Here is a 25,340-nt window from a genome sequence, read left to right as displayed (position 1 = left end):
CTAGACTTTTCCCACTGTTTAACTGTACACCCAGACCAAACTCCACTAGAAAAGTTGATCCATTTTCTGTACCAAGTTTTTTTTTTTTTCAATCTAGACTAACTTCCAGGATGTTAGGATTTGAACCTATAAATAGCCCTTCCTATTAAAATCAAGCCTCCACTCATTTAGTGGAAATAAGACTAGTACCAGATTCTAACATGCAGTTAGACAAACCCAAAACACCAGGGCTTTTTCCTGGTTTTTCTCCAGGACATTAGGACTCAAACCTATAAAAAGCCCTTTGTATTAAAATCAAGACTCCACTCCTTCAGTGGATGTGAGACCAGTACCAGCTTTTAACATGCAGTTAGGCAAACCTAAAACACCAGGGCTTTTCCCCGTTTTTTCTCCTTTTCCCAGGCCTGGAGAGAACAGCTTCCCCCCAATTTTCTGGGGCTACTAGGGTTCTCTTGGGAGGTGATCAGCCTCCCCTTCCTAGCAATTAAATCTAGGGCTTTCCAGACTGTGCTCACCCGGGGAGTCTTACCTTCTTCCATGTTTGGAGTTCTTTTTTGTTCCCAGATTCTTTCTCTTCAGGCCTTCCATTGCCCTAAATTTTTGTCAGGAAGATTCTGGTGGAGCCCACATCTTTTCTGGATTAAATTTAATCCAGGGGCACCCAGATTTGGGGTTCACCCGAGTCCTCCCAGCTTCCTCAGGGATTTGGAAGGGGCAGCAAAATGCTACCGTCTCTGGCCTTCGTTTGCTGTCCCACCAGAGTGGCCAAAAATGTTGTAGAATTTGAGAGAGGTTCAATTATTTGCATATAGAGAGGCCAGGACTCAGGAATGAATTTGAGAACGAAAAATGGTATATTGACTGCCGGCCAGACATGGGAGCTTTCTGTTTCAATCCCGAGTCCAGAACAAGATTTTCCAATTTCTTTTATACAGAGAGGAAAGGCCAAATGGTCTCTTTGTTTCAGTTTTCAATAGGCTTGAATTAGCATATATATCTTCCACATCTTAGGTAAGCTTTTAGCATGGACTCCAGACATTCTAGATAAGCTTTTAGCATATTTTGTTTGCATTTCCCCTAAATACTTAAGGTTTATAGACTTTGCATTGTTAAACTGTTTCCTGGGACTGGAGTTGTTGCCATTGTCACTAAGGGTAGGACTGCAGCCTCTTACTGTTCCACACCCACAAGTCAAACAGCTTAGGTTATCTCTGAAGAGACAAAGAGCCTTCCACCCATAGCCCACATCAATATAAAGGTAGGGGTGTCCAGGTTCAGAAGGGAGGGTGATGGATGGGTGGAACAGGGTGCTTTCAGGGTGGAGAGATTCTTCAGTTTAATATTGCAATGATGGAACTTGACATTACACATTTGTCAAGGCCTGTGGAACTGTACAGTGCAAAGAGCAAACCAAAATGTGAACGGTAGACCATGGTTAGTAGTAGTGCTTCAGTATTGGTTCCTCCACTCTAACAAATGTGCCACCATCATCTAAGATGTCAATAATAGGGGCAACTGGGTGTAAGGGTGCTGGGGGAGGCTTATATGGGAATTCCCTATACTTTGAGTGTAATTGTTCTGTAAAGATGAATCTTAAACTTTTCTAAAAATAGAGTTAAAAATGGAATGATTTCTGGTCAATCAAGTTTAGAAAGCTACACATAATACCCATTTCTACACACACCTTGTAGAGCCACCCAGTGCACTTTGGCATGTTAAGAGCTCTGAGAAGTCCTTCAGCCTACAAGCCTTTCAACTTTCCAAATGCACTTGGTTATGGGACATTTTTTTCTCCCTGTAACATGTTTTATATCCCATGGCACTTAAGTGCTGCACCTGAGAAATACTGGACTTCCTCACTTCACAAGCACAGAGCCTCCTGACCTAAAGAGCCCCCTGGAGGGCTGTCCTCCTTTAACTAGTAAATGGCACAGACCCCAGTGCTGAGGGCTTGTCCTGGTCATCTCCCACCTGCCCTGAGTTCGAGCGACTCCACATGCCTGCATACCGAGGTGACCCGAGGAGTGGATACAAGCCCTCGGGAGCAGGGAGGAGGTCAGGAAGCAGCCAGGCTAGGCTGTGCCAGTCACTGCTCAGGCTCAGTGGAGTCCAGGGACCCTCCTGAGCCCACTCACCTGTTTTGTGAAGGGGGAGTCATGGCAGGGCAGAGGCCAAACCTCAGAATCCCCTGACCAGGGCTTGTTCCTTCATCCATGAGACGCCCTTCCCCGGGCCTAAAAGCTTTCACCTGAGCAAGAAAACCGGGTTGTCTCCATGGCCTTTCCAGTGCTCTGATTCTGTTCCCACTGCCTCGCCCCAGCTCCTGCCGACCTGAGTCAGGTCAACTCAACAAGGCACATGACAGGGCTCTGCAAGGAAAACTAGCTCTCCATCCGTCTGCTAGAGCGACAGGTGAAAATGTATTGGTGAGCTTCACCAAAGGAAAAGAACATATCTGGTAGCACCCTTGAAATTCACTTTGGGGATGCGGTTCCCAAAAAAGGCACATCCAGGAGAACATTCCTCTGCCAGCGAGGCTACAGACACTGGTTCCTAATTTTGCTCCTTCTCTCAGGCAACTCTGTAGGAAGTTGGGGTGAGTAGCAGCAGGGGATCATTTCCTTGATGATACTTCAGACTTTCCTAAGTAACCCCAAGGAGGCCAGCCAGTCAGAGTGATGTGGGTTTTGCTATTTATTCTCATTTTCCTAGAGGAGTAATTCTGGATTGACAGAAGAGTTGCAAACCTAGAACAGAGACTTCCTGTACTCTGTCACCCACCTTCCCTGCTGTTAGCCCCTTACACCCCTCGGTACATTTATCAACACTAAGAAATGAACACTGGTCCATGACTTTGAGCTACCTGCAGAACTACCTGGAGATCTACTGCAGACCTACCTGCCAACCTGCCTGCAAAACTGCCTGCAGACCTACTGCAGACCTATCTGCAGACCCACCAGCAGAACCACCTGCAACCAGCCTGCAGACCTACCTGCAAACGCACCTGCCAACCAGCCTGCAAACCTGCCTGCAAATGCACCTGCAGATCTACCTGCAAACCTGCCTATAGACCCACCTGCAGACCTACCTGCCAACCTATCTGCAAACCTGCCTGCAGACCCACCTGCAGACCCACCTACAGACCCACCTGCCAAACTACTGCAGAACTACCTGCAGATCTACCTGCAAACCCGCCTGCAGACCTACTGCAGACCTACCTGCAGACCCACCTGCAGACCTACCTACAGACCTACTGCTGACCTACCTGCAGACCTACTGCACTCACCTCCAGACCCACCTGAAGGCCTACTCAGACCTACCTGCAGACCCACCTGCTGACCTACCTGCAAACCTGTCTGCAGACCCACCTGCAGATCTACTACAGACTCACCTGCAGACCTACTGCAGACCCACCTGCAGACCCTATTCCCATGTCTCCAGGTTTTCCACCACTGCCTATTTCTGTCCCAGGTCCAGTCCAGGCACCACACTGCAGTTGAGGGATTTGTTTTGGTTCAGGAAGTAGATGCCATGCTCCACTGCATGCCAGGTGGATGAAACACCATGCCCTGTGGCTCCAGGCTCTGGGTCCATGTGTCCATTCTGCCCTCACTGGACATGTCCTAGGCTGGTCCCTCCACTCTCCAGTGCCCACAATGCCCACCCATGGCATGGAGACCCTGCCTTAGGAGGGTCCAATGAGACCGTGTCTGGACAGGCATTTTGTAGGCTTAAAGCCCTCCCTATCACTGGTCCCTGATTTCAGAATCCTGTTGTGGCAACAACAATCACAAAATAGCCTTGGTTCCTATGCCTAAAACGGGGCAGCCTGGAGCCTCAGCTGCCCAGATGAGGCACCATTTCAGCCTCAGATGTTTCCACACCCCCTTCTTTTCCCAGGGAGACACAATCTCCAGTTCCTCTCTTTGGTTCCACACTTCCTTCAAGACCCCCAGTAAGGGCTCGAGGTGACTCCAAAGCCAGCACTGAGAGGAGAGAAGAGGCAGAACCGGGCAGAAAAGACACAGGGAGCTGGACTTGCTGGGGTCAGGATTTTACACCCTCTCACCTAACACCCGTGGTGCCCTGCAGGGAAGGTACCAGGGCACATTTCATATGTGAGAAAAGGAAACCAGAGAAGTGAGATGCTGCCCCAAACCACAGGGCAAGCAAGTGGTGGAGCAGCCTCAGGGCTGAGCTCCTGCCTGTACCAAGCCCTGGTTCTCTGCTCAATGATGCAGTGACTCAAAAACTTAAGAAGGCCCCAGGGAGGGTCCTCAAAACAACAAAACCCTCTCCAGTGCCAAGCCAAAACCGTCCATTCTAAGATGGGTAGACTGAGACCTGGAGGGGACACACATTTGCCAATGGCCTTGTGCCAGGGGCTGGTGGGTGTGCTGGACCCTGAGCCTCTGGAGGACCCAGGCCCTCTCCTTGAGCTTGGTGTAGAGACCACGGAGGGCTCCACCCCCTGGGGGCCAAGTGAGGGAACAAGCAACAGAGTCATTCTGGGCTGGATGGACAAGTGCTGCCCTTAACCAGCTGGGCAGCCTCAGGGAAATCAACCAGCACAATTGTTAAAAGCCCTCTGTGTGCCCCCATCCTGGGCTGGGGGCTGGGCTCAGCAGTGGAATTGTATCACTGATGTGCAGACAGTAGCCACAGGAGTTGCTGAAGACAGGGAGAGGGAAAAAGAGGTGTGATATGGGGGCATTTTCAGGACTTGGGGTTGTCCTCAATGATGTTGCAGGGACAGATGCAGGATGGGAGGGAGGGGAGGACAGGGAGGGGCAGGGGAGAGGGAGGGGAAAGGGACGCAGAGACCCAGGCGGCATCCTCGCAGGCTCGCCCCTGGGCGTACCTGGATGGCCTGTCCTGGTGCCTCCTCTCACAAACTCTGGGGGCGCCTGCTCCCCCACCCCAGGACTGGCTGATGCTGGCCACGAAGACGCAGCTGTCCTGAGAGGCTCAAGGTTGGAGGAACACAAAGGGCAGAGGTGGTCAAATTACAGGCGTGTGGCCCTTAAGGTGCAAGCGCAGGGCGCTGCTGTGGAAAGCGGTGGCCAAAGCCTCAGGAAAGGAAACACCGTCTCCAGTCACAGAGGGAACTCAGCCGCTGATAAAGGAACGGGTGACGACACAAGTCCCTGTCTTTGGGGCGCTTACGCTCTAGAAAGGCATTTTCACACGTGGTAAAGTTCGTCATGACTCTTCACTTCTATGGAACACGCAGTGCAGGTTTACATTTCCCTCGATTGCTTTAAAAATGGCGATGTGGAAGCGGTTTGGTTGAGTGAGGACCAAGCAGGGTGGTGGGGGTTCTGAGGGACAGTGGGGTCTCGCCGTCGCCCCTGGAGAGCAGGCATTCGGGAGACCCTCCTGCTCTTTCCACTGGCGCTACCTGGTGGGCGAGCCACGTGGGGGACCGCAGGGCCGGGAGGGCGGGGCGGGGGAGGGGTTAGCCAGGGGGCAAGAGCGAGGGGGCAGGGCCCCCACCGCGTGGATCCCCCGCTGCTGCCACACCAGCCCCAAGGTTCACCCCCGACCCCCAGGCAACAGGCCCCCGCCCCAGGCACGCCCCACCCCCACCCCAGTCCCCAGCTCGCCCCCGCCCCCCAGGCGCGCCCCCGGACCAGGCTCGCTCCAGCCCCAGGGCCTCCCTAAGCCCCGCCTGCGCCTTCCGGAGTGAGCCGAGGGGCTCCTGGCTCAGCTCCCGCCTCCGTAGCCCCCTGGGCCCCCGGCGCGGAGCAGCCTCCTCCTGCGAGGCGGTGGGGGCCCCAGCGTGCCTCTCGTCCACGGGGCCTCCCAGAACCGCACCCGACGTTGCGGACCCGCGGCTGCGCAGGCCGGCCTTGGGTCTCGGTGTTCTGTGGCCCCTGAGGACCCGCTGACGTCGAGATCCCCCTGCCCCTGTGGAGCCCCAGGGCCCCCGCGGCCTTGCCCAGGCCCCCGGGGCCGCGCCTGCCCGTCTCCGGCCTCCCTCGTCCCGCGCGCCCGCATTGCAGGGGCTGCTCTCGCGGGGCAGAATTTCCTCTGCTCGGTAAATTCTATTTTGAGGTTTGATGATGAAAACTTTCAAACAGACCACCCAGGTGAAGCAGTGGCCAGGTTTAGGGAATGCTAACGCTGTGTCCTACCCGCATAATACACTATAAAACATTGGCACGAAGCATTTTAAGCGAATTACAGTGTGTTGAAATCCTTTCCGCTGAAATGGTATGATGTCTGGTCTTTTCTTTAAAATACCCAGCAAAGGAAAATAAGCATGTGGTGGGATGGAGGGTGACCTGAGAACAGCCGAAGTGTCGCCAATCGGGGACAAGAGGTGCGTTTTACTCTTTTCTCTAGTTTGGGGTACGCTTGAAGTGTTCCCTCGTAGAAAGCCAGAAGTTATAAATAAACTATGTACAGGTGATAAATTGTGCTGGAACACTCAGATGTACGTGTCTAGAAAAGAGGACCATTTCCAGCTTAATTTCAATGCTCTTATTGATATAGCCTGTGCATAAATTCAAAATTGTTTCCAAGTGTACCTAGTCCCCAAAATGGCCAAATAAGCAATATAGGCCCTATAGTCTTTGAATGTTCAGAAAGGATGTGAGACTGAATGTGTACTCAGGGTTGCCTCCAGACCAGATGTGGAAGATATACTAATCCAAGCTGGCTTGGATGTGGAGAATATGTAACTCACCTGGAGGAAATAACCCATCTGATGTGAAGATCAAACACTGAAGAACCTAACCAAAGGGCTGTTTGCATACCATCACTGTTAGTCTCCCTAATCCTATATCCTCTGTATAAAAGGGTCTGGAAAAGGCTATTCGGGGCTTGGTTTTTATTAGGACGAGAGTCCGCCGAGCCTGGCCGGTCGAAATAAACCAACTTCCTTCTCGGTACTCTCCTGTCCTGGCCTTTGATACCGCGCACACACGATTTCTCTACAAGATTTTTGGTGACTCCACCGGGACGCGCTGAGAAGGTCAGAGGTGGCAACAGTTGTTTGCCCCTCCCAGATGTCTCCGGGGAGGCCGGGAGGGCCCGGGCAAAACCCAGCCCTGGGCGCCCCTGGACACCCCATTTGAGTCCAGAAAGAGGTTGCGGTCTTCGCTGGAGCCCTCCCGGAGGAGCCGGGGACACCAGAAGGTTTGAGAGACCCTGAGAACGAAGCAAGGAGCTCCACAGGTCAGACTGGTAAGACCCCTGGGGCATAGTGCAGAGAAGCCTAATTCTAAAATTAGGAGGGAGTCTGATCAACTCTCAAAGAGGAGGCTCTAGTACTCCTGAGAATACAGGAGGAAGCCGTCTCCTCTCCAGGTCTAAGGAAAGGAAAGTGGGGTGGTTGTGTGCGTGTGCTTGTGGCGACTGAGTGAGACGCGGAAAATCACTTCTGCGGGACGAGTGCGGAGTCCCGATCTGCGGTTCTGTGGCGACCTCATATGATCAAGGGCGGTCTGGGGGGTACCTGCAAAGGGACCCTCTTGTATATCGGGGGCTTATACCGATCCGCTAAGGTTAAGAGGCACCGAAAGCTCCCGCGAGTGAAGCGGCGGGAGACGGACGAAGCGTTAAGGCTTGACTGACTGTTGTACACCTTCGGCACAGGGTGGAAATGGGAAACACACACAGTAAAACCCCATTAGGTTGTATGCTGAAAAACTTCCCCTGTGCATTCCAGGGAGATATGTACGGCATAAGATTTCAGCCAGGAAAGCTTAGGATGCTTTGTGAGTTAGAAAGGCCAACTTTCAGCATGGGCTGGCCCCAGGAGGGCACTTTGGATCCTCGGATCATCTGTAAAGTCCATGATGCAGTGACTGGAAATCCAGGACAGCCAGACCAATTCCCCTACATCGATGCTTGGGAAAACGCCGTGAGCCAAAACCCACCTTGGTTAGGGAAGTGTGTGACTAAGGAAGCTAGAATTTGCTTAATGCAGAAACCGAGGAGTGCCATCCCAGGGACCAGACCAAACAATCACCGTGCAAAGGGCACAGAGAAAGTGTGTCCCAAGTCCAGTGCTAAGCCGCCCATTTTGGAAGGGCCAGACGAACATGAATTTCCACCGCTTTATGCGATGACTCCTGCCCTGGCAGTACTAAGGAATGAAAATGAGCTAGTCTCCCTAAGCAGGGCCCCATTGTCATCATCCACACAGGGAAGTGCGATGCCCACACCATCCCCACCGCTGCTTTTATCACCATCCCCGCAGCTGCTTTTATCACCATCAGAGAGGGCACCTATACTATCCCCGCAGTTGCCTTTATCGCCATCTGCACCTGAGAGCCCTACGCCATCCCCACAGCAGCTTTTACCATCTCTGCAGCAGTCTTTGGCATCTTCAGCAAGGGAAAATGCAGACCAGCTGCTTTTACAGCTGGTTGCCCCTGGCAACGCCTCTGCAGCGCTGCAGGTCAGTCAGGAAGGAGACACTAAGAGATTGCAGCTCAAACCACAGGGAGCCCCGGGGGCAGAGAGAGCAATGGAAAAGGCAGCTTTCCAGCTACAGCTGGGTGAAACCCCGGCCCCAATCTATTATGATGCAGATGGCCAGGTTCTGGGGGAAACCAGACTTTCATCTTTCAGCCCTTTAGGACAACAGATCTCTTTAACTGGAAAAGCCACACCCCACCATTCTCGGAGAAGCCTCAGGCCATGGCAGACCTTTACCACTCCATCATACAGACCCACAGACCCACCTGGGCTGATTGTAAACAACTTATAATGACTTTATTGAACTTTGAGGAGAGAATGCGTGGTGTCACACAGGGAGTACTAACCTGGTTTAGAGAGCACCCACCTGAGGGAACTTTGGACAGTGATCAATATGCCCGCTTGCAGTTCCCAGAGGAGGACCCCCTGTGGGATCCGAATAGCGCTGTTGGGCTCAACAGACTAGAGACATTCCATAGGGCATTAGTTGAAGGATTCAAGGCCGGGAGCTGCAAGGCAGTGAATACGGCAAAGACCAGTCAGATTCTACAGGATCTGGATGAGAGTCCTGCTCAATTCTAAGAGAGACTGTGTGAGGAGTTCCGTGTATACACGCCCTTTAACCCAGATGCTCCTTAGAGCCAAACAATAGTAAATGCAGCATTTGTTGCCCAGTCACAGACTGACATCCGGAGAAAGCTGCAAAAATTAGATGGGTTTGCTGGAATGAATCTCTCAGCTCATGGAAGTAGCTACTAAGATCTATGTCAACCGTGATGTAGAGACAAAAAGGGAGGAAATTAGGAAGATGAAGAAGGCAGATCTTCTGGCAGCAGCCATAGTGGAAAAGTCCACTCCTGTGTCAAGGAAGGTAACTTGGCAAGCCCCAGCCCCAAGGAGAGGGAAAGGCCCACGTCTAGGATGAAATCAGTGTGCATACTGCAAAGAGGATGGGCATTGGAAGCGAGAGTGTCCTAGCTGGCCACTTGACCTGGCCTCTGCAGCCAAAGCATTAGCCAGAAAGGTAGTGGGGCATCACAAACCAAATGCTGGGTCCATAAAGGGAAAAAACCTGCAGATCAGATCATTGGGCTGGCAGGAATGGAGGACTCTGATAGAGATTATTAGGACAGACCGGGCTCCTATTCTCTTGGCCCCGAGGAGCCTATGGTTGGAGTCTAAATTGGGGGCTGCACCATACATATGATGGTTGACACTGGGGCTCAACATTCTGTAATGATCAAGCCAGTTGGGCCTCTATCAAAAAGACAAGCCACTATCGTAGGGGCAACTGGCAAGAGTGCCCAATGGCCCTTCCTTCAAGCCAGGACCTGCAACATTGGGGGAAAGGAGGTCACTCACGAATTCCTCTATCTTCCAGAGTGCCCAGTCCTCCTCCTGTGTCAAGACCTGCTGTCTAAACTACAGGCTCAAATTACCTTTAATGTCATAGGGCAATCCACACTGACACTGGAGCCACAAGACCCTCCAAAAGTAGCACTAACCCTTCCTCTGCAGGAGGAATGGAGATTGTTTTGCCTCAGTGAGACTGGCCAATCCATAGCCATGCAGCTCCCCTTTGAAGATGTGCCTGAAGTATGGGCAGAGTGTAACCCAATGGGGATGGCACATGACATTCCTCCAATTATTATTGAAATAAAGCCTACAGCCAGTCCAGTAAGCATAAGGCAATATCCAGTTCCATGTGAAGCACAAGAAAGGGTTCAGCTACATATTCAGAGATTGCTGAGTGAAGGCATTTTGAAGCCATGCCAGTCTCCATGGAACACCCCACTCTTCCCAGTTAAAAAGGCTGAAGGAGATTACTGCCCAGTCCAGGACTTACGAGCAGTTAATTTGGCAGTAATAACCTTTCATTCTGTGGTTTCTAATCCTTATACACTTCTCAACCTAATACCATCATCAGCAATCTACTTTTCATGCCTAGATCTTAAGGATGCCTTCTTCTGCATTAGGGTAGCACCCAGGAGTCAGCCGATTTTTGCCTTTACATGGGAAAATCCAAACTCAGGTGAAAAGCGGCAGCTGAAATGGACGTGATTGCCTCAGGGATTTAAAAATGCACCCACTATTTTTGGACAAGCCCTGGCCAGTGATCTCAAATCCTTTAAAGCAGAAAGTCATAACTGTTTTCTTCTCCAGTATGTAGATGACCTCATTCTCGGAAGTTCCACCTATCAGGACTGTGCTGGTGGAACCTATGCTCTTTTAAAACATCTACAGCAAAAATGCTATCAGGTGTCTAAGAAAAAAGCCCAAATCTGCCTACCTCAGGTCAAATATCTAGGTTAAAAATAATACAGGGGCACCAAGAATTGGGACTTGAAAGAAAGAAAGTGATCTGTAGTCTGCCTGAGCCCAACACTCACCAGAAGCTGCGAGAGTTCCTTGGGGCAGCTGGATTCTGCCGCAATTGGATCCCCAATTTTGGGGTCCTCACACGCCCTTTATATGAAGCCACAAAGGGGGGAGATCAGGATCCCCTGCTCTGGGATAGCCTACAGAAAAATGCTTTCACTGCTCTCAAACAAGCTGTAATGGAAGCACTGAGTCTAGGACTTCCAGACCTCAGTAAGCCGTTTCTACCTCTACGTTCACAACCGCCAAAGCATAGCAGTAGGAGTACTCACTCAATACCTCAGTTCCTGGCAAAGACCTGTAGCGTATCTACCCAAACAACTGGATACTGTAGCCCAGGGATGGCCCTCATGTTTGTAAGCCATAGCAGCTGCAGCCATGCTTACAGTAGAAGCTATAAAATTAACTCTTGGGCAGCCTATTATTGTCTGGGTCCCACAGGCAGTAATCACAATCTTAGAAGCCAAAGGAACACATTGGCTTACTAACACCTGCCTGGCTAAATATCAAACCCTATCATGTGAAAATCCATCCATCCAGCTGGAACTTATAAAAACCCTAAATCCAGCCCCCCTGCTACCCATGGAGCCAGGGGTTCCGGCCCATAACTGCCTGGAAACATTGCAAGAAGTATATTCCAGCCCGCCAGACCTTCAAGACCTGCCATTGGCAAATCCTGACATGGAGTTCTTCATGGATGGGAGTAGCTTTATGCAGGGCAGCAATCGGCGAGCAGGATATGCTATAGTAACATCTGAGACCACGGTAGAGGCACAGCACCTCCCAAATAACACATCATCACAGAAAGCTGAACTCATTGCCCTCACCTGAGCCTTGCAACTTGCAGCCAGAGCCAAGGTTAACATCTACACAGACTCCAAATATGCCTTTCTTACCCTGCATGTGCATGGAGCCTTATATAAACAAAAGGGACTCATTAACTCGGGAGGGAAGAGCATTAAATATGGCACACAGATTCTGGAGCTACTAGATGCAGTTTGGGAGCCTGCCAAAGTAGCTGTAATGCACTGTAAGGGACACCAGACAAGCCACAGCCCCATTGCCCAGGGAAATCAGAGGGCAAAAAGAGTGGTGTGGGAGGGATCCCTATCTGAAAACCTGGCCGCTGCTCTCATTCCTCAACCCCTTAATTATCAGAACATCCAGTATATACTACCTGCTCTCACCCCGCAGCCTTTGAGTCACTGAGAGCCACAATATACTCAAGCTGAGAGAGACTGGATACTCTCTGAGGGCGGAACACAAGGAGAAAATGGATGGTGGACATTGCCTGATCACAGAATAGTTGTGCCACAAGTATTAGCAGCAACTGTAGTTCAGGACTACCATGAGAACACACACTTGGGAAAAACCCATCTTAAGGAAGTTTTAGAAAGATTCTTCTACATCCGAAGACTAGTCACTATCACCCATGCTGTATGCCAATGGTGTGTGACATGTGCAAGGAATAACCCTTGCCAGGGGCCCACAACAGCCCCAGGAGTCCAGAGAATTGATAGTATGCCCCTCGAAGATCTAGTAGTTGATTTCACTGAAATGCCATGATCTGGAGGCTATAAATATCTCCTAGTCCTTGTTTGCATATTTTCTGGCTGGGTGGAAGCCTTCCCCACTTGAACAGAAAAAGCTGAAGAAGTAGCCAAGGTTCTCCTCAGGGAAATCATCCCTCCCTATCGGCTACCGCTCTCCATTGGCTCTGACAATGGACCTGCCTTCATCTCTGAAATCACTCAAAAGATTGCAAAGGCACTGCGCATCCAATGGAAACTGCACACCGCTTACCATCCTCAGAGCTCAGGAAAGGTAGAGCAAATGAACCATACAATAAAGACTTATATTGCCAAGATTTGCCAAGAAACTGGGCTAACATGGGTGCAGGTACTTCCAAGTGCTCTCCTACAAATTTGAGCCAGCCCAAGCCAAAAACTAAGCCTAACCCCTTATGAAATCCTCTTTGGGAGGCCTCCTCCCTTAATCAGAAATATAGAGGGGGATCTTAGAGAAAGAGGGAACTTATCAATAGCTCAGCAGATGATAAGCTTAGGAAAAACCCTACATAACCTTCATCACTGGGTCCAAGAAAGGGCCCCCATTAGCTTAAGCAGCTCCGTACACCTGTACAAGCCAGGAGATGCAGTTTGAGTCAAGGACTGGAAGTCAGCTCCCCTAACCCCTCAATGGCGAGGGCCCTATCTTGTCATTTTACCCACCCCCACTGCAGTTAAAGTAGCTGAAATCACCCCATGGATACACCATAGCCGAGTCAAGTGAGCTGCCCCAGAGTCCTGGACCTGTATTCCAGATACCCACAGCCCGACCAAACTCATCTTGTGAAAAAGGGGAACACCGAGCCCTGCTCCAGTCACACCCCGGAAGTTGACTGGTATACACATGGCTGAAGATTGAGGATGGAACACCGAGCCCTGCTCCAGTCACACCCGGAAGCTGACTGGTCTACGCACAGCTGAAGATTGAGGACGGAACACCGAGCTCTGCTCCAATCACACCCTGGAAGCTGATTGGTCTACGCACAGCTGAAAATTAGGAATCAGGTTTAATCTGTTGCAATGCCCCTTTGCCTATTTTTCCCACTTCTAGCCCTAACCCTCCCCTGGCCCCAGGTCGACACCACAAAGTGTGAGCCTTGTATTCAAAAGGTGTGTACAGGGGCCCATATCAACACCACATTAATATATCATAGTCATTACACCTGCAAGGGCCAGGTAACCACCTGTCAGTTTCAGGGAATCTCCTATAGTGTCTGTAACGCATCTGGCCAAATAACCTGCTATGACCCTAGACTCCCAACAGTCTCCTGTAAATGGGAAATAAGAGTGCTTGATCAAAATGGGGCTCTACTTTCCTCCACCCCAGTCATGAGCCAGAACCAATGAGTGTCCCTCCTATTTGATGCATGTCAGGTTATAAACTCCGGGATACCATGGAACACAGATTGTGGAGGGCTCAGCTGGGAGCAGATGTATACTCATAGCAGTAAGTATATGTGCGCTCCAGAAATGGGAAGTGCAGCCCAAGGGGGGGGGGGCTTCTGGTGCAAATACATAGGTGCATACTACTGCCCCTACTGGTCTTGTGTCACCTGGGCCACCTGGAACACAGACATAGCTAAACAAACAGCTATCCTCACCAAGGGTATGGCCCCAGCTAACTGTGCACGTGGTCAGTGTAACCCTTTAAACCTAACCATCCATAAACCTGAATCCTGGCAGACTCAAGGAGTCCAAATGGGCCTCTGCATTGATGGTAAAGGAACAGACCAGGAGCCTACATCTGGGTTGGGTATCAGGAATACCCACTCACAAGTAAAGCCCATTCTGTGTTCCACTCCTGTCATGAAGAAATGGAAAAGCCCTTTTCCATCCCACAAGCAACAAGAAACCTCTTTATAAGCCTGGCTGAAGTGGTAGGGGCAGCCTCAAATGTCTCCTCATGCTATGTATGTGGCGGTACTAATATGGGAGACCAATGGCCATGGGAAACCAGGGAATACAATTACAGCCAACCATATAATGCAACTGACCTCCTGGCTGTCCCCCGAGATAGTATGTGACCCTTGAAAACTTCTGTCATAGGAAAATATTGTGCTTCAAGGGCCTGCCTAAGCTCCTCTATAGCTGTTGGAAACCTAACATGTACAGGGGAAATATTCCAAAATGATAACACAAATACAACAGAGCCTTGGGGAACATGGAATGAATTGGACCTTGTTCTCATAAATCGTACCTTCCCCAAATTAATCACAGTGTGGAACTCCACTGCACAGGGCCCCTTTACTGCCCCAAATGGTTTGTACTGGATTTGTGGGAAGGTTGCATTCTGAGAACTGCCGCAAAACTGGTGTGGAACTTGTATGCTTGGTACAATAAAACCCTCCTTCTTCCTCATTCCCTTAACAGAAGGGAAAGAGCTAAGCCAGCCAGTATATCAAAACACAAGGAAAAAAAGGGCTGTCACTACCTGGGGAGGTGAAGAATGGCCCCCTGAGCATATAATCCAATACTATGAGCCAGCAACTTGGGCAGAGGATGGCATGTGGGGTTATCGAACACCTATCTATATGCTAAACTGAATCATCCGCCTACAAGCTGTAGTATAAATAATAACTAATGAAACTGCCCATGCACTAAACTTACTAGCCCAAGAGCAAACTAAATTCAGGAATGCTATCTATCAAAACCATCTTGCCCTAGACTATCTCTTGGCAGGTGAAGGTGGAGTTTATGGAAAATTCAATCTCTCTAACTGCTGCCTTGAATTAGATAACACTGGAAAGGTTATTGATGAAATTACAAGCAAAATAGTAAAAATTGCTCATGTCACTGTGCAAACCTGGAATGGTTGGAATTTAAATAATCCCTTTGGAAGCTGGCAATCAATAGTAAACAATTTCAAGCTTCTACTGGGAATAATTGCCCTCTTCATAGGAGCATGCACCATCCTTCCATGCCTCCTCCCTTTCATCATAAACAGAATGCACACCCTAATAAATGGTATAGTAAAAAGGCAAACAGCCGCCCACCTCATGGCTCTATATACATATCAGTCAGTCCAGGAGGACTCAGACAATGGTGATGCCGAAGCTTAATAACTTAAGCTTGGCCTCAAAGGGGGGAATATGATATAGCCTGTGCATAAATTCAAAATTGTTTCCAAGTGTACCTAGTCCCCAAAATGGCCAAATAAGCAATATAGGCCCTACAGTCTTTGAATGTTCAGAAAGGATGTGAGACTGATTGTGTACTCAGGGTTGCCTCCAGACCAGATGTGGAAGATATACTAATCCAAGCTGGCTTGGATGTGGAGAATATGTAACTCACCTGGAGGAAATAACCCATCTGATGTGAAGATCAAACACTGAAGAACCTAACCAAAGATCTGTTTGCATACCATTAGTGTTAGTCTCCCTAATCCTATATCCTCTGTATAAAAGGGTCTGGAAAAGGCTATTCGGGGCACAGTTTTTATTAGGACAAGAGTCCGCTGAGCCCGGCCGGTCAAAATAAACCAACTTCCTTCTCGGTACTCTCGTGTCCTGGCCTTCGATACCGCGCACACCTGATTTCTCTACAGCACTCTTATGCTCATATTCTTAAATGCTCTAATAATGATTGAAGTGATAAATACAAGAGATTTGTTCTTTTACCTTGAAAGAAAAATTAAAGTAATAGTTGGGTTCATTTAATATGTTATAAGTTGAATGGAAGGTGTTTAAAAGTATTATAAAATTAACAGGGTCTTTTTTAACCCTCCGTTAATTAAAGTTGTATGGGTAAAAGCTTCATATGAATACTTAAGAGTGTATAAATTTACCAATATTTCAGCATAATATTAAACCAAAGTACAATATGGTTAATTGTGGTTTGATTATTATAAAAGTTGTGTCACAGAAATAACCTTTTTATCATCAGTTAAAGTAACAACACTGTAGTACGCAGCAATCCCAAACACTGGTAGTTTGAAATTAGTATCCAACTGTGTCACTATCACTTGGTTTTAAAACTTGTTAAAACTTTCTTTAGAATCTTCTTAAACAAGTCAAGCCAGCCTGCATTCTACTTTCTAAAGGAAAACCCAACAATGGACTTTTACAGTGCTTTCCCAAGGCTGTGTGCATAGCCCAACCATCTTTCATGGCCTGGTGGCAAAAAATCTGTGGCTGAAAATCTACTGATGACATTATTTCAGCCAGTAATCCTTTTCCAAAAATTAAAAGAAACATCAGAAATAATAGTATCTTATCTTAAAAGTCTAAAATAGGCAAACAAAACAGGCTGTAAAGTCCCTGCAACTCTATCAAATTCTTATATGTTGTGTGGTTGGGTAAGATAAAACTATACCCTCTGTTGTAATTGATAAAGTACAATGTTTTCTTGTGTTAACAGAGTTTGTAGTATTGTTAAAATGCTAAAAATCTTTCATCCCTCACTTAGTTCAAATATTAAAACCATAGTATGTATTAATTGTGAAAGGTTATTCATGGACATAGGCAAACCTCCAGCAAGCTGCTTTAAATGATAATAAAAGGGAGGGAAATTGTGGACCTTAACTTAGCTTGTGAATTGGATGTGGCAAGCACCAATACTGGCTTTGGGTGGGGTTTGTGGCAAAGGCAAAATTCTTAACAAGTACCCCTTGGATTTTAATCATAATTCTGGAAGGATGCCAAAAGCAAAATATAAAAAGGTAATTGTGTGCAGCATGGGAGACCCTGCTAAAAGTGAAAAATTTAACCCAATAGTGTCTGGTCACTCTGAAGACTGCCATCCCTAGCCAGGGGTGCTTTGCAAATACTAAAAGCAAGACAGAAACGATGGACTGTTGTAAATCACCCTCAGATCTATAAAAAAACATCCAGGATACCTGCTAGTAGTAACAGGTGACTGTCCTGTCCCTTCCCTCTCTTCTAACATCCCTTTAAAGACTGTTGATGCAGATGCCTTTGTGAAGATCCAGAGCCCTGCCACTGAAACCTGATAAAAGGCAGAGTGGCTCCACCAGAAAAGTGAACATCATGAGTACCAGACCTTGTGGTGCCTAGCCCAGCAGTTCCAGCTGCCTGTTACTTGCCAGCAGCTCATGGACTTCACCCATGAGTGTCCATTGTGCTCACTTCAATGACTGTGACATTGGTCCCCTCCTGCTCTTGGGCGGGATGAGGTATGCTTTCACTGCTGCAGATACTGCATTGGGACTCTTACAACAAGACAGTTACTATTTTCTGACTAGAAAATGAATCCTCACAAGAATGGACTAAGTTTAAATTCAACACTGAGTTGTGGTCCCGGGTCCAATAAAGCTGCTAACAGCAAGACCAACGAAGGCATCGAAATTATGAGTTAAAGTTCCAGGTGTCCCACAACCCAAAATCGGGAGTAACAATAATCTGTCACTGTCTATGCCTCAAACTATACAAAATGGGGAAAACTGAGGTCATTTTTGATTGAGTACTGGCCTATACAGCCTTGACTAGATGGAACGCTGTCTGGTCGGCACGAAAATTGTTTGCATTTGGAGACATTTGAACTTTGTTATGGCCTGCTCCCTAGCATTGCCGGTGCTACAGCTTTAATAACAAGCAGCCTTGAAAATCAACATAGATAGCTACTGCTTTGTAATTTCTAATAAATACAATGTGGAGATATGGCCAGAGGTTAAAATACTTCACTGAGACCTGTGGCAATTGCGGCCATGCATCACATTAATTGTACAAATCCTGGAACTGTGAACTTGCAGCTTGTGTCTGCCAATGGACTTTGGGTCTGTGTGCCCACTCCTTATGCTATTGTGGCAGGAACTGTTAACATTACAAAGGAAAATGGATACTGGCCCCTTGGGCTAATGACACTTATATTCATAACCCACAAAAGAATTTGGGGAAGATATTTCTTGGAATTGCCCCTATGTATGAATGGCTGGGAAATAAAAATAAGACAGGACAGTATTTGACTGTCAGTCAGATGTATCATTTTAAAGCCTGCATTAAAGATCCATTTGTTTTCATAACTGGTAAGATAACTATTAAGAATGACTCATTGTTTTATGAAAATGGTACTTTGTATACTGGTCTATTTGAAAGTGTGTTGCAGGATGGAGAAACAATAATGATGGCAAAAAGAAGAAGAGGCATTTGGATACCTGTACCAAAGATGCAGAGTTGGCAATCCTCCCCTGAAAGCCAGTTGCTACTTCACTTGGCACAAGAATTTCTGAAATGAGCAAAATGTTTTATTGGACTTCTTATTGTCAGCACCCTGGGACTGATTGGAATTATTACTGCAGCTGCTACTGCAGCCATAGCCTTACATGAAACCATGCAAAGACAGCAGTATGTACATCATTGGTATAAAAATGCTAGTGATTTGTGGCATAGCCAAGAACACATCAACGAACAATTGAATAATCAGGTTAATGATTTAGAATCAGCTGTTTTACCTATTGGGGATGAATTGTATAGTTTAAAATTGTTAAGAGGATTGAAATGTGATTGGAATGAAAGCAACTTTTGCATTGCTTCTCTTGCCTATAATTCATCAGATATAGTATGGGAAAAAATTAAAAAATCATTTATTAGGCCATAAAAGTAATATCTCTCTGGAAATAATTGAATTACAAAGAAAAGTATTAGAAATGTCTCATAATCAAACTCATGTAGCAAATGATAAGGATATTTTCTCAGTCATGATTTTAAATATTACAAAGTTTAACCCAGTCAATTGGTGGAAATCACAGCATTTCCTGTCAGCTTTAGGAATAGGGCTAATCATATTTTTTCTGTTGCTCATGATTTTCACCTGTGATGGACAGTGCTTTAGAAGAAAATTTGCAAAGCGTAGTAGCCATGGGACATGCTAATAATTTGGTGCTAATGAAAGCACTTCAATAACTTCCCCTAGTCAAAGAGCTTGGCTGGTAGTCAATGATGGGTAAGACTGTTGAGAGGAGGGCAACCTAAGACAGGCACAGTCACCTCGACTAAAACAAAAAGGGGGAAATATTGGAAACTAAGGCATAGTGGTCTTGCAAGGAGAGATGTGCTGTTTCCATGACTATGCTTGCAACCTAAGGAATGTGGCAACTAAGAGTTTTGAGCAAACAGGATAAAGCTGTTACAGGCTGAAAGAAAAGATGAGCACATACACTTTGTAGTTAGATAGAACACTTAGACTTTGTAACTTGAGATAAGATTTGAGGTTCTTAGATCATGAATAATGCTAATAGTTAACTGCATGTTGCTGTTCGTTCTCATGTAGAGTGGGGTATATAGAGAGCCCCTTGTAAACAATAAAGTTGTCTGAGGAGTCGCCACTCACAGACCCCCTGATCCCATCTCTCTTTACCTCTTTGTTTCATTCTCTCTGTTTCTTTATTTCATTCCCTATATCCTTCGGGCCCAAAAATCTCCTACAAATTTTTAACAATACTGATTTTCCAAAACATGAGCAAGGATTTTCCCTCCATATCTTTAGGCCTGCTTTGATTTCTATTTGTAATCTGTTGTAGTTGTCAGGGTAAAGGATTTTTATCCTCCTCATTAAATTTATTTGGAAATATTCTTTTCCATGCTTAAATGAAGCTTTTAAAATATTAGAATAATTTTTAGTTCATAAAAAGTTGAAGAGCTAGTACAAGCAGTTGCAGTTATCCTTCACCCAGTTTCCCCTGCAGTTAGTACTTACAAAAGCATGGTAATTTGTTACAACTAAGAAATACTGGTTCAAATAATATAATGGCTGGACCTATAGACTTTATTTAGATTTCACTACTTATTCCACTAATGTCCTTTTCTTTTTGTTCCAGTATCCAACCTAACATATCACATGCTGTTAGATAAGGATTTTACAATATTTGTAACTATTGATAAATATTTATAAGTGGAGGATTTTAAAAATTTCATTATCTAGTTGTCACCACTAGTGTATAGGAATAAAATTGATGTTTATGTACTGACTTGCATCTTGTGGACTTCCTAAATTCATTTAATAATTCTGATAACTTTTTGGAGATTTTTTGTGGGTTTCTAACTTAGATGATCATGCTGTTGCAAATAGTGGTAGTTTTCCTTCTTCCTTTACTATCTATAGGTCTTGCATTTCATTTGTTGCCTTCTTGCACTGCTCAGGACATCCAGAATAAGGTTAAATAAAAACAGCATTAGTGCACCTCTTTCGTTGCTCTTAGGAAGAAAGTACTTAGCCTTTCATCATTGAATATGACACTAATATAGACTTTCATTGATGCCTGGATCCACATAGAGGAAACTGCTTTCTCTTCCTAGTTTGTGAGAGATTTTGTCTTGAAATGTGTTGCATTTTGACAAGTGCTTTTTCTGCACCTGCAGTAATGGTGACATGGTGTTTGTGCTTTATTCTATTTATTTTATTTTTCAATTTGAAAGCAGTCACTTTATTAACTGACCAGATTACAAAAATAATCATGGTAGAACCTTAGTTCATCCTTCTAATAAGTCTATTGATCTGTTCTTCCCTGTTGCCAGCATCTCCCCCTTCTACAAAATGGGTTGTCTTTTTCTTCACTCCACCTCTGGGAGAAGATAATTTGAAGGTCCACAGGGAATTGTTTGCTTCTTTTAAGCACTTCCCAGCAGTATAGATCGCATGAATCAGATCTTACGTGCAGACGATGACATATTTAACAAGAGATTGTGCAATCAATGAGTTATTTCTCAAGGCAATCCACTTCTTGTTGATCTTGCCATAACCATATTCACAGATCATTTCATTCACTAATTTCGTTCAGGTACCCCCATGCAATATATGGTTCCGCAATTCTCCAGCATCTTAATTGAGGTCTTGTTGAATTTAACAAAGTTATCATTGAAGATCTGTCAAAGGTGAAGAAGCTGCAATACTCTTTGGACCTTTGGGCTCACACCATTGATACCTCTGATCCTGATGACAAATGCCAATTTGGATTCCTCAGGTATATAAAAGTTGCTAGCTTTTCTTGTCATTCTGGCCATTCTAATCTCAGTCCTGTACATCTGCCTATATTCTTTGTGATAGCACTTAGCTTTTTCATAGACATAGACATGGACAGAGGAGACATTGGAGAGTGCCAAGGACTAAAAGCTTTTTCAATATGCCCCTTATCTAACTGTTCCTTAACTAATTTATGAAGTGCCTCCAAATTTTTCTAGGGTTAATGGTCACTGTTCACCCCAAACCAGAGAGGTTGTAGTCCATTTAAGAGGAATGGGTGGTTCAAGGAGCCTAGAGTGAGCAGTGGCCATTATGGAAAAGGTGAATAATGAAACCCTTCACAATTACCATGAGCTGTGGGATCTATTGGTTTAACAGTTCCCTGGTGGTGCTTATCCAATCCTAACCCTGGAACATGTCCTTGTGTCCTCATTAATTGTTGACTTTGTTTACTATATTGGCTAACCTGGGGAATATAAATTTCAGCCTGCCATTGTTCTAATAAATCATGTCCCCAGAGATTAATAGGTAAGTCTGCAACATATGGCTGTAGGGTTGCATGTTGCCCATCAGGTCCCAGACAATGAAAAATTTGCACACTCTGTTTTAAACCTCTGGGAGTGCCAAGTCCCACAACAGAAATAGATGCATCTTGCAATGACCAAGCAGGGGGCCAATGGTTAGAACTAATGATAGAAATATCAACTCCAGTATCATAAGTCCTTTAAACCATTTGTTCTGAATTGTTACTTCACAAACAGGACGAGATTCTAAAATTTTTTCAGTTAAGAATACTCCTGTTATTCCTGTACTTCTGAATCATTTTCCCCTCAGACTCTATCACTAGCTCCTACAGGAACATAAGGGAGCAACAACAATTGTGCTATGCAATAACCAATATAGCTTTCAAAGGAACTGAGCTGGACATGATAACTTCAATCTCTCCTTGATAGTCATAATCAATTACTCCTGTATGTACTCTAACTCACTGGGAGGTGAGATTGCTCCTCCTGAGAAGTCCAACCATGGCAATTGGTAAAGGCCCCCTTATTCCCATTTTTACACAGATGGGGGTATCCCCTGGGAGCAAGATAAGAAGTCATGCCATAGGGTTGTCTATGCTGTGCTTCCTGCCATGGTGGGGGATAAGTCAAGGGGACTGTGGAGTATTGGGGAGTACTGGGATTGCTCTGCTGAACTGGGAAAGCCCCCTTTTGGAACAGGGCTAGGAGCAGGCCCCACTGGAAGTATCCTGACAAGGGAGTGTCATTCTTACGATAACTAGACTGAGGTTGGCTAACCCAATGATTTCCTTTACCACAAAGAGGACACAGTGCAAATGGTTTCTGAGCAGAAATATTCTGTCCAGGCAACATTGTTTTTCCTCAGAATTTTTCTGACAATCTTTTCTCATGTGACAAATTTTTCCACAATTGAAACATTTTCCAGAGAACCTCTTATTGATTTTCATTCCTGCCATAGCCTGAGCCATCATTGTAGCACAGTGACTCTCCATCTCTACATTCTGGCACAATTTAATATAGCCAGTCAAATTCACTTTACCTTTTATAATCCCAATAGCTTTCTGACAATACTGACTGGCATTTTCATAAGCCATTAGCTGCAAAATTGTATCAGCAGCTTCTAAATCATTGACCTGTTTTTTGATTGCCTCTTGTAACTGAGTAATAAAGTCAGGGTAAGTTTCTTTGGGTCCTTGTAATATTTTTTGAAATGACACCAGAGGCTGACCTTTAGCCTCAATTTTTTCCCAGGCCCTTAGGCAACAGCGATGGACATGTGTGATGGCTTGATCATTCATTGTTAATTGCTGATCTACTCCTGCCCAATTCCCCACCCCCACTAACTGATCCAAGGAAATGGGGATATTATGGGCTCTATTATGAGCAGCCTGAGTCTCTGCATGATCTTTCCACTAGGTTTTGAATTGTAAAAAGTCTCCAGACCCTAGGGTGATGTGTGCTAATGCAAATCAGTCAGCTGGGGTCAGCCTAGAGCCTTCAGCAAGCCCCTGTACCATACCACAGGTAAAAGGAGAATTTGGACCATATTGTTGCACTGCTACTTTTAACTCTTTCAAATTTTTAAATGGGAAGGGATCATGAGTGAATTTATAAACTCCTTTTGGATTTTGAGGATCCACTCCAGGAGCTACTCTTTCTTGTATGGTGACTGGAAAGACCATTTGGAGTGCCTCCAAGTCATCCTTTCTTCTAGCCTGTAAAATGCCTTGTTGTAGAGCTGACAACTTTAGCTGAGAATCTCTGGGCCTAGGAAGGGGAGGAAGTGTCAGTCGGGGGGGTAACTCTCAAAAGTCAGTTAATGAAGAAGCTGAAGGCAAAATAACTATAGTATCAAAAAATCCAGTGGGAGGAACGTCCTCACTTTCTCTATTTTTATTTTCTCTTCCTCGTCTTTTGTTTGCAAAGATTCCGAAACAGATTTAATAGTCATCCAAGTGGAACAAGTAGTAACAGGGAGTGGAATACCTTGTACATACAATTTTTAAAACACTGTTCATCCTCATTCCCAGTTTTCTAATTCTAAATTTCCTACTGCTGGGAACCATTAGCAATATGTTTCTATAATCTGTAAAAGTTCTAAAATATAAGACTTGCTGGACTCGGCTCCTTCTCCCTTGAGGAGTTGTTTGAAGAGACAGACATATGGGTGATATTTTGTTGTACTGTCTCCATTTCCCATTGTAACCCTGCTAGGATACCCAAGAGTGCCCTTACTCACCAAGGACTTGGAAGGTCTTCTAAACCACTTGGGGCTCTATGCCATGACCACAACTTTAATTTCACTTGAAGTGATTCTTCTTCCCTTCATGCCCCACATTGGGTGCCAGTTGCTAAGAGTAGCTCAGTGATAGGTTTGCATGAGGGGAAGGTAATGCAAAACTGAAGAAATAAAAGGACAGAAAGAAAGACACAAGGAGGAAATAAAAATGGACCAGGGACACACAGATTCTGAAACTGAGAGCTTCAATCCTAATTTCCACATTGAAGTTATTTAGGAACTAACAAGCACCTCTTTGTTATTTACTATAATAAAGGACAAGTGTAACATTTACAATAATAAGGTACAGGTCATACAAAGTTTAAGTGCATCCTCATGCAAAATTTTTTCATGCTGACCAGATGGTGTTCCATCTAGTCAAGGCCCAGTGTTCCTAAGCCCACACTTTTTGTCTGTATTATGGAAACATTTCAACTCAAACCATGTTTCTTACTGTTTTCCCACAATACAGGGACATTTTCAAGACACTGGGATTGTTTTTCCTGACATTGCAATGACAGATAGAAACCATTATACATTTTTTTGAAACCTATAAAATTGTACAGGGCAAAGTGTAAAGTATAATGGAAACTATAAAGCATGGCTACTAGCAATGCTTCAGTATGTGTTCATCAAGTGTAACAAATGTATCACACTAATGAAAGATGTTGTTAATGTAGGAAAGTGTGGGAGGGTGTGGGTATATAAGAATCCCAGATATTTATATATTAGTGAGAATATACACATCTACAATTTAATTTGTAGTTAAATATGAGCAACACATAAAAAGGCCTATTTCTGCTACCATGTAATGTAATTCTCCACTGTGACTATTGTGGTAAGCTAATGAAAGCTCTATGCCATCACATACTTTAGGCTTTTCATATAGCTGGTATTTTACAATTCTTGCTGTTTGTGAAATCTCTACATATGTAAGATTCTGCTACAACTGGCAAAGACCTCAGAAGGTGCATAATTAGCCTAGTGAACCCTTTCTCCCCACCCTGGACCCTCAATGGTTCAAGAAGTGTTATAAAATAATAGAACCCCCTTGAGTCTGATTGGCACAATGTTTCCAAGAACTCCACACCACAATAGGTTACACAATATGAGGCCATGGTGTAATTTAGCTTGCCCAAATGCTCATTCCTGGTCTTAAACTTCTAATACTCCATGCATTTTATTTGGACAAAATAAAAGTGGAAGAGGTTCTCTGTAATTCACCTGGAGTCCATGCACTGAGATACT

At 45.7% G+C, this 25,340-nt stretch overlaps 1 protein-coding gene and 2 pseudogenes across 1 annotated transcript in view; 1 reads left to right on the top strand and 2 right to left on the bottom strand.

Moving 5' to 3' along the window:
* LOC139437360 (protein RUFY3 pseudogene) overlaps positions 1-25,340 on the bottom strand; it is a 166,509-nt pseudogene that overhangs the window by 65,769 nt on the left and 75,400 nt on the right.
* LOC139437329 (E3 ubiquitin ligase TRIM40-like) overlaps positions 1-25,340 on the top strand; it is a 174,065-nt gene that overhangs the window by 94,055 nt on the left and 54,670 nt on the right. The window lies entirely within an intron of this gene.
* On the bottom strand, positions 20,732-25,210 carry LOC105746973 (large ribosomal subunit protein uL30-like; annotated as a pseudogene).

The sequence above is a fragment of the Dasypus novemcinctus genome, chromosome 22 (genome assembly GCF_030445035.2).
Source record: "Dasypus novemcinctus isolate mDasNov1 chromosome 22, mDasNov1.1.hap2, whole genome shotgun sequence".
Classification (NCBI taxonomy): domain Eukaryota; kingdom Metazoa; phylum Chordata; class Mammalia; order Cingulata; family Dasypodidae; genus Dasypus; species Dasypus novemcinctus.
Note: the sequence above shows the minus strand (reverse complement) of the source record. Positions and strands in the feature narration are given on the sequence as shown.